The sequence below is a fragment of the Chanodichthys erythropterus genome, chromosome 4, assembly GCF_024489055.1.
Source record: "Chanodichthys erythropterus isolate Z2021 chromosome 4, ASM2448905v1, whole genome shotgun sequence".
Classification (NCBI taxonomy): domain Eukaryota; kingdom Metazoa; phylum Chordata; class Actinopteri; order Cypriniformes; family Xenocyprididae; genus Chanodichthys; species Chanodichthys erythropterus.
In genome coordinates, this window is record NC_090224.1 from 19774327 (window position 1) to 19786650 (window position 12324).

Sequence of the window (12324 nt, forward strand, 5' to 3'; positions counted from 1 at the left end):
ACAGCAAACATTAGATTCATCCGAACTGTGCCGATGCACAACCCGCGTAAAGATGATAATTCCACAAATAACTGCAATGCAGGTTTCAAACAGAGATGGCGACAAAGAGGCAAATTTTACGGACTGCAGCTTTAAAGTTCAGATTGAATTTAGAGTGTTACAATCATAGGTTACAATCCACAAAAATAAAATAGAACACTCTAACTGCATAGCAACTGAGGTCTTGGTGGTTGTAGCAATTTCTAGGTGATTTCTAGGGCAAATTCTCACTAGTTAGCAGACAGTAAACCTGTTGTCTCTTGTACTCGCCTGAATATGTGTTGGTCATCTTTGGACAGAAGTAGGTCTACTTATTTTTCCTGCATATTTTCTTTATATCGCTTATTAATCTCATTCACCTGGCAAGATATGACCATGTTGACCCTACTGTCCTGAGATACGTTGATGTGTGTAGTACCGGACAGAGTTGAGCACATGGCTGAAATCGCGAAGAGTCTGTGTTTGGAGGAACCGGTTCAGTTGAATGAGTCATTGACGCTGAACAGCTCCGATCGATTCAAACTCAAACGTGATGAAATGAACTGATTCAAAAGAGTCATTAATTCTTGAATCGGACATCGCTTGTTCTGATTTTAAACAGTCGGTTAAGAATAATGCAGCTGAAATCCCTCCTACGTATCTATTAAAAAAACTATGTTACTGAAAGCGTGTTGAAAAGTTATGATTAAAAAAAAAAATAGCAATGACACCATCTAGCTACTGAGAAATGTAGGCTTTGGTTAAACTTAAACTAGTTTTAGCGAAAAAACATTTTACAAAAATCACTAAGACAATTTACAAATATCACTAAAAATATCATGAGATCATGTCAGTTATTATTGCTCCATCTGCCATTTTTCGCTATTGTTCTTGCTTGCTTACCTAATCTGATGATTCAGCTGTGCACAGATCCAGACGTTAATACTGACTGCCCTTGTCTAATGCCTTGAACATGGGCTGGCATATGCAAATATTGGGGGCGTACATATTAATGATCCCGACTGTAACGTAACAGTCGGTGTTATGTTGAGATTTGCCAGTTTTTCTGAGGTCTTTTAAACAAATGAGATTTATATAAGAAGGAGGAAACAATGGAGTTTTAGACTCACTGTATGTCATTTCCATGTACTGAACTCTTGTTATTCAACTATGCCAAAATAAATTCAATTTTAATTCTAGGGCACCTTTAAAACTCAGTCAAGTAGAAGATCAACAGAAGAATATGTAAAAGGCACCTGTAGTTAATCAGTCTCTCTTTTTAATGTCTAAATTAAACCTTTACTGCCTCTCTGTAAGTCTGTAAGTGCTTCATATCACTGATAATTAGACAAATGTTTGTTTGGACATATAGCCTAACATATATAGGATTTTACTTTATAAAAACTTTATAATAAAATAAGCTATTATAATATTAAAAAGTACACTGCACTCTAGTTTATCATTTCTATGCTGCAGTCTTCAGTATTTTGACTTTGTCAGTTCAGTTCCTTGTTTTGCATGTTTTTAATCTTTATTTCATGTTATTTTTAATATTCATGTTTAACATATTAACTGATAGTCGACAGGCTCCTGTCATTGATATCCTTGTAATATCTGTAAGACTGCTGCCTGAACCCATTAGCAAAGACATTGTAGGCAGACCATGAACGTTATACTGTTTCTCCTGAGACCGAGCCGATGATTAAAGCCTCTTATCACCGACATGGAACAAACGAGGGGGTGATTTGAGAGGTGAGACGTATAACTCCTAAGATCACTTTTAATTGCATTTCTTAATATGTTTATTGTAAACTAATGAGTGACTGTACACTTTTTACCAGGGTCAAGGATTTTTTATTCCCTCTGAGACCTTTTGATCAGTCAAGGACAGTTTTGTGTCAGTGATATTAACAGTAGACACAAGTCAGCCTAAAAAGTCTTAAATGCTGTTTAACAGTAAAAAAAATAGGGATCCTGTTATATCTGATTTAAATGTCAATCATTTTACATGTATGTGTGTGTTCCTGTTTGAGCATTTGCGTGTGTGAGTTCATCTACTGGTTACTATAGTTGTGTATAGATAAGTCTCAGAGCCAAAGTGCACCATTGTTGCAGACAGTCTACCTGCACATGTATCCCAGCATGCATCTCTCTCGCCCTTCCTTCTTTTCTTTTGTAACACATCACCTTTTCACATCGACAATACTATCTACATCGGGGGCGTCCACAGTACCACCCAGAAGGGCTGAAAACATCCTCCTCTACTGCAGGTCCTGAATGAGCCCCCATTCGATGCATCTCTCTCACACTAGTGTGTACACAGAACCTATTCAGAGCTGATGAGCTGAGAGGAAACAACACATCCACACTCACTCTGCACACACACAAGACGGATGAGATGCTTCACGTGAGACACAATAACATTATATTCGGTCTATTTGAAGAATAATGAAATGATAATGATAAGTATGTCCATGGGAACTACAATCCTGTGAGCACCTTTCCAAGTGGCCATTAGTGAACAACTGAAATTCATCCAAAACTGCCCACTGGAAAGACAAATCACAAATGAGAACTCTTTCATTTCTCAGTTGTTTGCAATAAGATAAAAATGGAGATCAAATGGAGAAAATGACCCCCCAAAAAATTTGAACTGAGACAATTCAATAAAACATAAAACACCTGAGAAATGAAAGAGCAATAACATTTTCCTCTTTGCTATCAATGATGTCTCGGTCATGATCTTCACCTTCACATTCGCAGCTACCTGAGCGTTCCTGATCTCTTAATCTCCGGAGATTTTCTGGAGAAGCAAACCCTCACTGCAACAACAGACAAAATAATCTGAAAATATTTAGTTAAGGGATTAGGAGTGAAGCTTTTAAAGCTCCTCTGGGAATGAGGTGTGGCTCGGTCACTCACCCGTCTGTCGACGCTGAAGCTTCAAGTTTCACGAGAGAGGAAACAGAATGAGATTTGAGGGCCGTCTCCCCATAAGACCCACTTGCATTTTGACGTACATGCTGTTAACACTAACCTTAATTGAAAACACTGACCTTAACTGAAATGTGTCTTAAAGATGCTTTAGAGAGCAGTTACTAGCATATGTCCTCTCAGGATATTTTAATAATAACTTAATGTCAAAATAATATATTGTAATAAAGGCCTATATATATATATATATATATATATATATATATATATATATATATATATATATATATATATATATATATATGTATATATATATATATATACAGTCAAACCAAAATTTATTCAGACACCTTGAACATTTCATTCATTGATACAGTTTATTCACTATAGTTAAAAAAAATAGTAATAAAATATGACGAGATTTCAGAGTTAAAGACTGTGTCAGAAAAAAAATAATCTAATGTCAAATAAGCACTTATGCAAAACATGGTCTGGTCAAAGTGTCTGAATAATTTTTGGTTCCAAATGTTTATCAATTTTGCTGGTAGTTCACAGTATGAAGAATTTTTGGGTATAAAATGTCAGTTTACTTTATTTTGCTATCCTCACTTACATGAATGAACTATAATGTCCTGCACACTATATATCAAAATGATCAAAAATGTCTAAATAATTTTGACTGCATATTATATATATATGGACAACAGTGAAAGTTCATTTTTCAATGTTTTATTGTTTTGTGTCACTAAAGTTGTAAAGTTGTTAAGTTGTCTAGTTTTTAAGACAACAAGGGTCAATGGAATCATCAGACTTTCCTCAGATAATCTTTTAAAATCGCATTTAAAAAACACCCAAAACCCCTTTATTTCGTCACTTTCGCGGGAGTGCGAGTGTTATGTGGCTTGCAAGCAAGCAAGAAAAGAAGTGAATAAAAATGATAAAGAAGGGAGCTTAGATTTCAAACGTAATCCGCATGTTAGCGAAGTTTAAATTGCTTGTTTTGCTTTGTGCGATCACGTGTTGAGTGGGGCGACGAGTGGGCGGGGCTTCACTGCGCATTCAGAACGATTAGCGTTTACACTACACGTGCCATATGGTTAGATGCACTTCTGACAACCTCCATATGGACGCATTTACATCATGGTTTAAGTGACCCAATTCTGATTTTTTCCTCCCATATGGCACAGATCGGATATGACCCATGAACGTGTAAGCAGGAAAAAGCACATGGATTCTGATATTCTCACAATGTAAAAAATGACCGTGATTTTAACAGTAAAAGACTGTAAAAATGCTGCAGTGAAAAACTGTCAATTGGTTTACAGAAAGTTTCCGTACTATATACGGTGAATAACTGTAAAAGATCTAATACATGTAATGTAATTTTACGGTAAAATACCGATAAATTCACAGTTTTTGGAAGTGAAAAATAACAATTAATTGTAAAATTTACAGTGAAAAAAACGTAAATTGACATTCCCACAATTCCCTGCATGACACTTCACATTTGATATATTTTTGTTGAAATAACTCTGTTTCTTCTTAGTTTTTCTCATTTTTTTCTAATCATTTATGTACATTAGGGTTTTATGTTACATCTAATGTTGTTAAATTAATGTTTATTGCATTTTTAAAATTTCATGCATGTTACCATGATGGTGTTTAGTGTGTGTGTGAATGACACTGTGTGCACCTTCTATATGTTAGTGTTGTCCTCCTCAGCTTGTGGAAAAGCTGCTTGTGATGAACTTTGATTCATCATGTGACTCTCATCACCACTGTGCTTGGTGACTGTCAGTTTATTATAAAGGTATAAAACAGTTATTAGAACTTCATTAAGTTGGTAAATTAACATTATATCAGTATATGAAATGCGTTATTTTACCGTAAATTTTACAGATTTTTTTTTTACGTTGCTACTGTATTTTTTATGGTGAAGTTCTGGCAACCACAGCTGCCGGTTTTTCAATTTTTCTTACAGTGCAGATCAGTTTCAGGCCTCATTCATGTATGGAAATAAATCTGATGTAAGTCGGTGCGTCTGCCATGTAAGAGGACAGATCGGATATTACCTTGTCAATGGAAGTCGTACATCATTGAAAAAACGATGGTGGTGAATGGCATGTGACACCAACCATAGTCACATGACTCTTTTCCATTGACTTATGGAATGAACGCGGCGCCAGTTAAGTTTTTTCTGTAAGTAGAAGGCGTAGGACATACAGCGTAAGCTTTTTGAAGAATACGTAAAGTGGAAGCACTTGCAAGGCGAATATTTATGTTTATTTTTTTAGAAAATGACTGATCGTTTCGCTAGATAAGACCCCTATTCCTCGTCTGGTATCGTTTAAAGCTCTTTGAAGCTGCACTAAAACTAATTTTGACCTTCAACCGTTTGGAGTCCATTGAAGTCCACTATAAGGAGAAAAATCCTGAAATGTTTTCATCAAAAACCTTAATTTCTTTACGACTGAAGAAAGAAAGAAATGAACATCTTGGATGACACGGGGGTGAGTAAATTATCAGGAAATTTTCATTCAGAAGTAAACTAATCCTTTAATGCCAGATATAAACGGGGTCAAGGTCGAGCACATTTTGAACAAGTTTTGAATTTTTATGAACACATACCATAGCCTATACATGAACAAGGGAGCACAGATGTGAACTCAACTAAGGTCAGTGAGAGAAAAAAACACATTGATACAATCATAATTGTTCCTATAAAACACTAAAGTTTGCATTTTGCTGAATCTATGTCAAGAAATCTAAAGCCTTTCTGATTCAGTGCTACAGAATGTGCCGTCTCAGCACTGATATTTTCGGATTAAACCAGAACCTAGCGTCAGAAATGACTCGCTCTGGCTAATGGAGCTATTAGAGAATCAGTACTGTGCCCTTGATAATTGTTCACAGTCGTTTGCCAAGGCTGATGATAAAGTGAAGTGGGAAATGGAGGAATGGGGTCGTGCTGTGTGGCACGGCAGGGTAAAGTCAGCTCCTCTATGGCTATTGGTTGCAGTCTGTTCCCTGGTTCATTTCCATGAGGTTGGGGGCGGGTTGGTTACTCACAACACTCTATGCTATCAGTCACTGCCATCAGTGCAGCAGCTCAGAGCTGCTGATAAGGTAAAACGGGACACACACAGGGGCGGCATGCACTTTTTTTTAAGGCACCAGTTGAGGGCTCACTTTTCCCTAGGCGAGATAAGACATGACCAAAGAATATAGCAAAATAAACTGCAAACATTTGAACAATAAAGTAGTACTTTTTATTTCTTTTAATAAAATTAAAACTGCATCTGACCTTGACAGCCGGTGATCATATTGCATTTTTGTTGCATGGAAAACATGACATTCTGATAACAGCTCCTTTGTGTTCAACGGGGAAAGAGTCATCGGAGTTTCAAGTGACACGAGAGTGGGTGGATGATGACAGATTTTTCAGTCCAAAGTAAATGATCTGAAGAAGTGTGACTAGACTGGACTGAGCAAATTTAGATGTGAAGAGGTGATTTTGTGTTTAGACAGACACCTTTTACTAAAATTGCTCAACTCTTTTAAAATGATTTATTTGGAAATTGTTGTACTCCCCTAGAACTGTTCTCATTTTCATCCAATGATGAAATGGGATGTTGCATTAAACCCCCAATGGCACGATGTATTTTTTTGTATTTACTTTTTTTTATTTTATGTTGCATTAAACTCCCAATAACCATGACATATTTTTAAATTTAATTTAATTTAGTTTTGTTTTTTAGTTTTGTTTTGTTTTTTGGGAAGTTGCATTAAACTCCCAATAACCATAACGTATTTTTTTTTTATTTTATTTTATTTTATGATGCATTCAACTCCCAATAACCATGACGTTTTTTAGTTTATTTTTTTATTTTGTTTTACATTAAACTCCCAATAACCATGACATATTTTATTTTATTTTATGTTGCATTAAACTCCCAATAACCATGACATATTTTTAAATGTAATTTAATTTAGTTTTATTTTTTTGTTTTGTTTTGTTTTTGGGGATGTTGCATTAAATTCCCAATAACCATAATGTATTTCTTATTTTATTTTATTTTATGATGCATTAAACTCCCAATAACCATGACATATTTTTATTTTTTTTACTTTATTTTACATTAAACTCCCAATAACCATGACGTTTTTTATTTTATTTTTTAATTTTGTTTTACATTAAACTCCCAATAACCATGACGTTTCTGCACACACACACACACTTTTTTTTAACCTGGGAGGTGCTGTAAAAGTGGCCCTTTTCCATATCGGTGGCCTAAGATATTCTGTGGACGTCAGCCAGTAAGTTGAGATGGAATTTCCCGATTACAGTCAAGACTTGAATTTTCTCTCCTCAGGAGGAGATAGCGATCACTTCAGTTCATGTGTGCGTGCAGCTTTTCATTAAAGATGCCTTTGAGTCGCAGACATATTCACACCGTGTTTTCAAGAGCAATCAACACAATGACATCAAGGAAAATCATCTCAATACCTCGCTTTTCTTTTCAGTTCTTTCTTTCTTTTGTCCAATGTGCAGACTGAGTTTAGTGGAGCTCAGATTAGAGACAGTCGTGTCGCTGCTGTGGAAAAACGAGTTTGACGGTTGCCAACCACCGTTACAAATGAAACACTCTTACAAGGTCAGCAGAGAGTCAGTGCAAAAGATGAAACACAACTTGGTGTCACATGACCGCAAAAAGCTCTTATCCAGGTCTTTCAATCATGGTAGATGATTTTGAAATAGACCCACCTTAAAACACTGTTGAAAGCACAGACCGTCTCATAATGACTTTTAACAAGCAAAGGCGTCTTTTTTTTTCTTTCTTTCAGAAGAATGTAATCAAATCTAGTTACTCAATTGCATCTGTTGAAACAACCTTTAATTTGTTATTGCAAAATACTACTTTTTATAATATAATGCAGGCAAAGGTTTGGATACACTTGACTGAACTGAAGGATCTAAAAGATGCTTTGATGTAAAGGTTTCTGACATATGCACACACATTCTATGCAAATTATACAATAGTAACTATGCAACTTGCATTTTATTATATTTTTACATCCTTAAATCAGGATCCCGACTGCATATTAAAGCTCATTATATAGAAACACTGGCATAGTGCTGCAGTTTTTCGCATCTGTTTCTTGCATTGCCCACAGATGAGGAAGCTGTTAACATTTGGAGCATTGCATTATGGGATACAGTGAAGTCATATAGGGTTGGCTGCTGGTGAGAGGGGAGGATTCTTGTACTTCATTTACTAGAGCACAAAATGTACAGCCTGTTTAGCTCTTGAGAGATCAGTGTCAGAAAATTAAACATTTTCAGAGCCGTTTAGTTTGTGAGATGGGGGAAGATGAAATTATTTAGATATGTGGGATGATGATGCATTAATGTGTATTAAGGGAAATAAAACACATTTGATAAATTAGCTGTCAAATGCAAAAGTATTTAAAGTGCCATTTGGGTAAACATTTACAAAATGTATAAATTCAATTAAATTCTTATTAATATTGATATATATTTTGTGTCAGTAATGTAAAATACTAAATCAACTAATAGTGTTTTGACAATTTATGATTGAATAACCGATGACAGACAAAGCAGAATCCCAGTAAAAGACACATTTATGACACATATGAATATTGAGATATTTAATTGCCCATATTTTAGTTTGAAGATATGTCAAAATAGCAACTATGAATTCAAACTTACTCCCAGTTTCACAGACAAGGCTTAAGCTAGTCCTAGACTAAAATGCATGTTTGAGCAGCATTAAAGGGTTAGTTCACCCAAAAATAAAAATTCTGTCATTAATTACTCTCCCTCATGTCGTTCCACACCCGTAAGACCTTCATTAATCTTCAGAACAAAAAAAATTAAGATATTTTAGTTGAAATCCGATGGCTCAGTGAGGCCTCCATAGGGAGCAATGACACCTCTCTCAAGATCCATTAATGTACTAAAAACATATTTAAATCAGTTTAGTTTAACTGAAAGCAACATATACTGACATATCTTAAAATATATCAGTGCCATTGTTTTGTCTCAATATGCACAGCAGTAATGTTTTTTTCTAATGAGCATTTATAAAGGTTTAATCCTCGATTAGGCTAAGCCCTGTCTGTGAAACCGGGCCTTAAGGTTTTCAGCAATAGGTTTGAATGAAAAGTGAAGTGTCTGAAATACATCTAATTTGTGGAATTATTGAATAATACTGAATTGCAGTTAGTATTAATTAAAAAAAATAATAATAATAATAACATGCCACTTGGGTCTACTGTGTCAATTCTTTTCACCTCAAGTAATTTTTACTCCACAAATCTAAAATAATGAATGTGTCCATAAAAGAGGAAATTCCTGTTTATTTCATGCAAATATTCTAAGCATTACTTTTGCAAGCTGCCTGGCTCAAACACAAGCCACAACTAAAACAAATCCAGCCTCTACTCTCTCTACGCTCTTAAAACTAAAGGTTCTTTATTGGCATTGATGGTTCCATAAAGAACCATCCACGGAATGTTTCCATTGCACAAAAGGTTCTTTAGATTTTTCAAATGTTCTTCACACTACGACAAAAATAGTTCTTTTAAGAACTGTTAACTGAAACTCGGTGTGACCTCATAAAACCCATCGTTTTTTCTGGACAATAATTCATATTCTTTAGTATGCCGGGCTTGTAAAAGGTCAGTCAGTCCAGTCATCTTTCAAAGCCAAGCCTGCATATCACCCAAACAAACACAAGAAGTGCTGAGCCCGTAGCCGGATCAGAACCGCAGGCTTCCGCAGCGGCCCACGTTTATAAGAGCAAACAGAGACTGTTTAGAAGACACAGGCTGGGTTTGAAGACCAAGACGGGCTAAACGACAGAAATAGATAGGCAACACACACACTCACTTGTATAAGTGCTCAACAAACAGAGTAACCTTAAACTGCTGAGGTCACATGAGCATCCATTAGCTCATTTCCCATGAAGCTCACCATCAGGATGTGTTTGATGAATGGGGAAGTAACTCACTAGTAATGAAGACTCATTTTGTGATTTTTTATTTCAATGGTGCATTTAGCGTCAGGGACTTTGAATGACAAACTATAAGGGAAGTCAGGCTCATTTTAGCGAACTTGTTCTTTTAAACTCAATGAACTGTAAACAAAAAGATTCACTGATTCGTTTGTATTATGGGGTTTGTGAATAGTGTTTCAACTCACATTAAAACATCTAAATGTATAGCCTGAATCCAATTAAGTTTCTTTGGATAAAAATGTTTGCCAAATGCATAAATGTAAGTTATTAGGCCTGGGACAATAAAGAGCCTAGATTCATCTCAATTCGTGGATTGATTCTGAGATTTTCATCGCATTCTCTCTTGAATCGATTCTGAGCTTAGTTTTTAACAGCAGATGGCGCTCTAGGTTAGTTTTTAACTGCACGCTTATAAATGTTTGTGCGTTCGGCTATGTACTTGCACCCCAGAATGCTTTTATGACGCGAGATTAATTTAAAAAGCCTACTGCAAACACCCTTGTGATTCACTTCAACCTTTTTGAACTTTATGAATGATTATTTTATATTTCAAGGACGTTTCTAAAGCACACAGTGCCATCTGCTGTTAAAAACTAAGCTCAGAATCGATTCGAGAGAGAATCGCGATGCACTCGGAAAATCTCAGAAACATCCAGAATCATTTCTCGATTCGCTTTACAACTATTTATTGTCCCAGCCCTACAAGTTATGTAATCAGACTATTTTTTTCCAAGTAGCTAGTAAAGTAACACATTACTTTTAAACTTACAACAAAAATATCAGAATTACTTTTTCAAATAAGTAATGCAAGTTACTTTCTTTTCCCATTTATTGACTGACACCTCTTCTGTCCCCATGTTGAGAGAAATCGAGAGTAAGTGCCGAGGTAAACGTGTGTAAACATGGTGGTCATTCTAGACAAGTTCTAGAATGACCCATTCACACCAAAAAAGATAACTATATTAGCGCCCGTTCTGTTCATTCTAAGCGCGTGTATGTCTGTCACTTTAAACGGTCGAGCTCTTTGCAGCAAGGTGGATTCTGATTGGCTGTCGATGTTTTTATCATTCATCAGCTGGAAAAAAAAAAAAAATTCTGAAACTGATTCCAATAATATCGTTTCTCTGTGCCGTTATCGTTACATTTACTCTGCTATTCTTTAATATTGAGAATGATTTTTATTTATTTATCGTTATCTTTATATCGTCATTGTTGTGAACTGTGTGAAATGCGAGCATATATTTACTCACGTCTTATTTTTCTGTATTCCAGGGGTGTGTTTCCAAAAGCCAACTAGGGTAGCAAGTTCCGTCATTACAAACACAATTCAGGGATGACGCGTTGTTGTAGGCCAACCCGGAAGTTAGCGTCGCACGGGTTCCCTCGACTGAAAGTCTATTCATTTTTCCCACAGACTTTTGGAAAATCGCAGAAAATAAGCTCTGTGTTTAACAAAGGGTTATGACACTTACACGTTTTGTCTATCAAGATAATCTTTACAAGTTAACACAACATTTATAGATTTTGAAGCCTAAATAAAATCGTCAGATATAAAAGGCTAACAGTAGGCTATAAACAGACTACAGCACTCCATGGTCGCGGATCAACGTCGTCACCACCAAGCGTCCTCAAACTTTATTTAGAAAACAACTCTATTTAAAAACATGCTCACTGATTATGATCTGCGCTGTGTATGAATACTTTTCCATTTTTTCATGAGAAATGCTGTCCAAATGTCCCGTTTTTAATGATGACGTCTAAAGTCCCCGCCAAAGGAAGTAGTCCCTTTTAGCAATTTGTTAGCAACCGCCGAATTTAAGACACAGTAAAAGTAAAAAAAATCACAAGTGGGTTATAACTGGTGTGTTTTATGTCATAGATCAAAACGTGAAAGTATTTAGAGGCTTTGTTAACCACAGACCTTATTTCAGGCGATTTACCAAAAACCCATTCAAAAAAACCCATAGACTTTACAGCGTTGGAACTGGAAGTCCTAAAATGCTAACTCGCTTCCGGGTTTTGCCTACAAAAACGCGTCATCCCTGGGGCACTCTATTCAACGATACTTTTGGGAAACTAATCACCTGTGATTTGTACCTTTTTGCAATAATAAAAAAAAAGATACTTTTGGGAAACTCACCTCAGAATGGCAGCACAGCTGAAAGGCTTGTTTGTTTGAACTGCGCCCTCTACTGTACAGGCGTGAATTTCTCTCAGCCTGAGGCTTATTTCACTTGGTTGATATAAAAACAAACAAACAAACAGCCCAGCCAAGATGAGAAAACAAACGCAAAAGTAACGAAACACACTACTTTCCATAAAAAGTAACTAA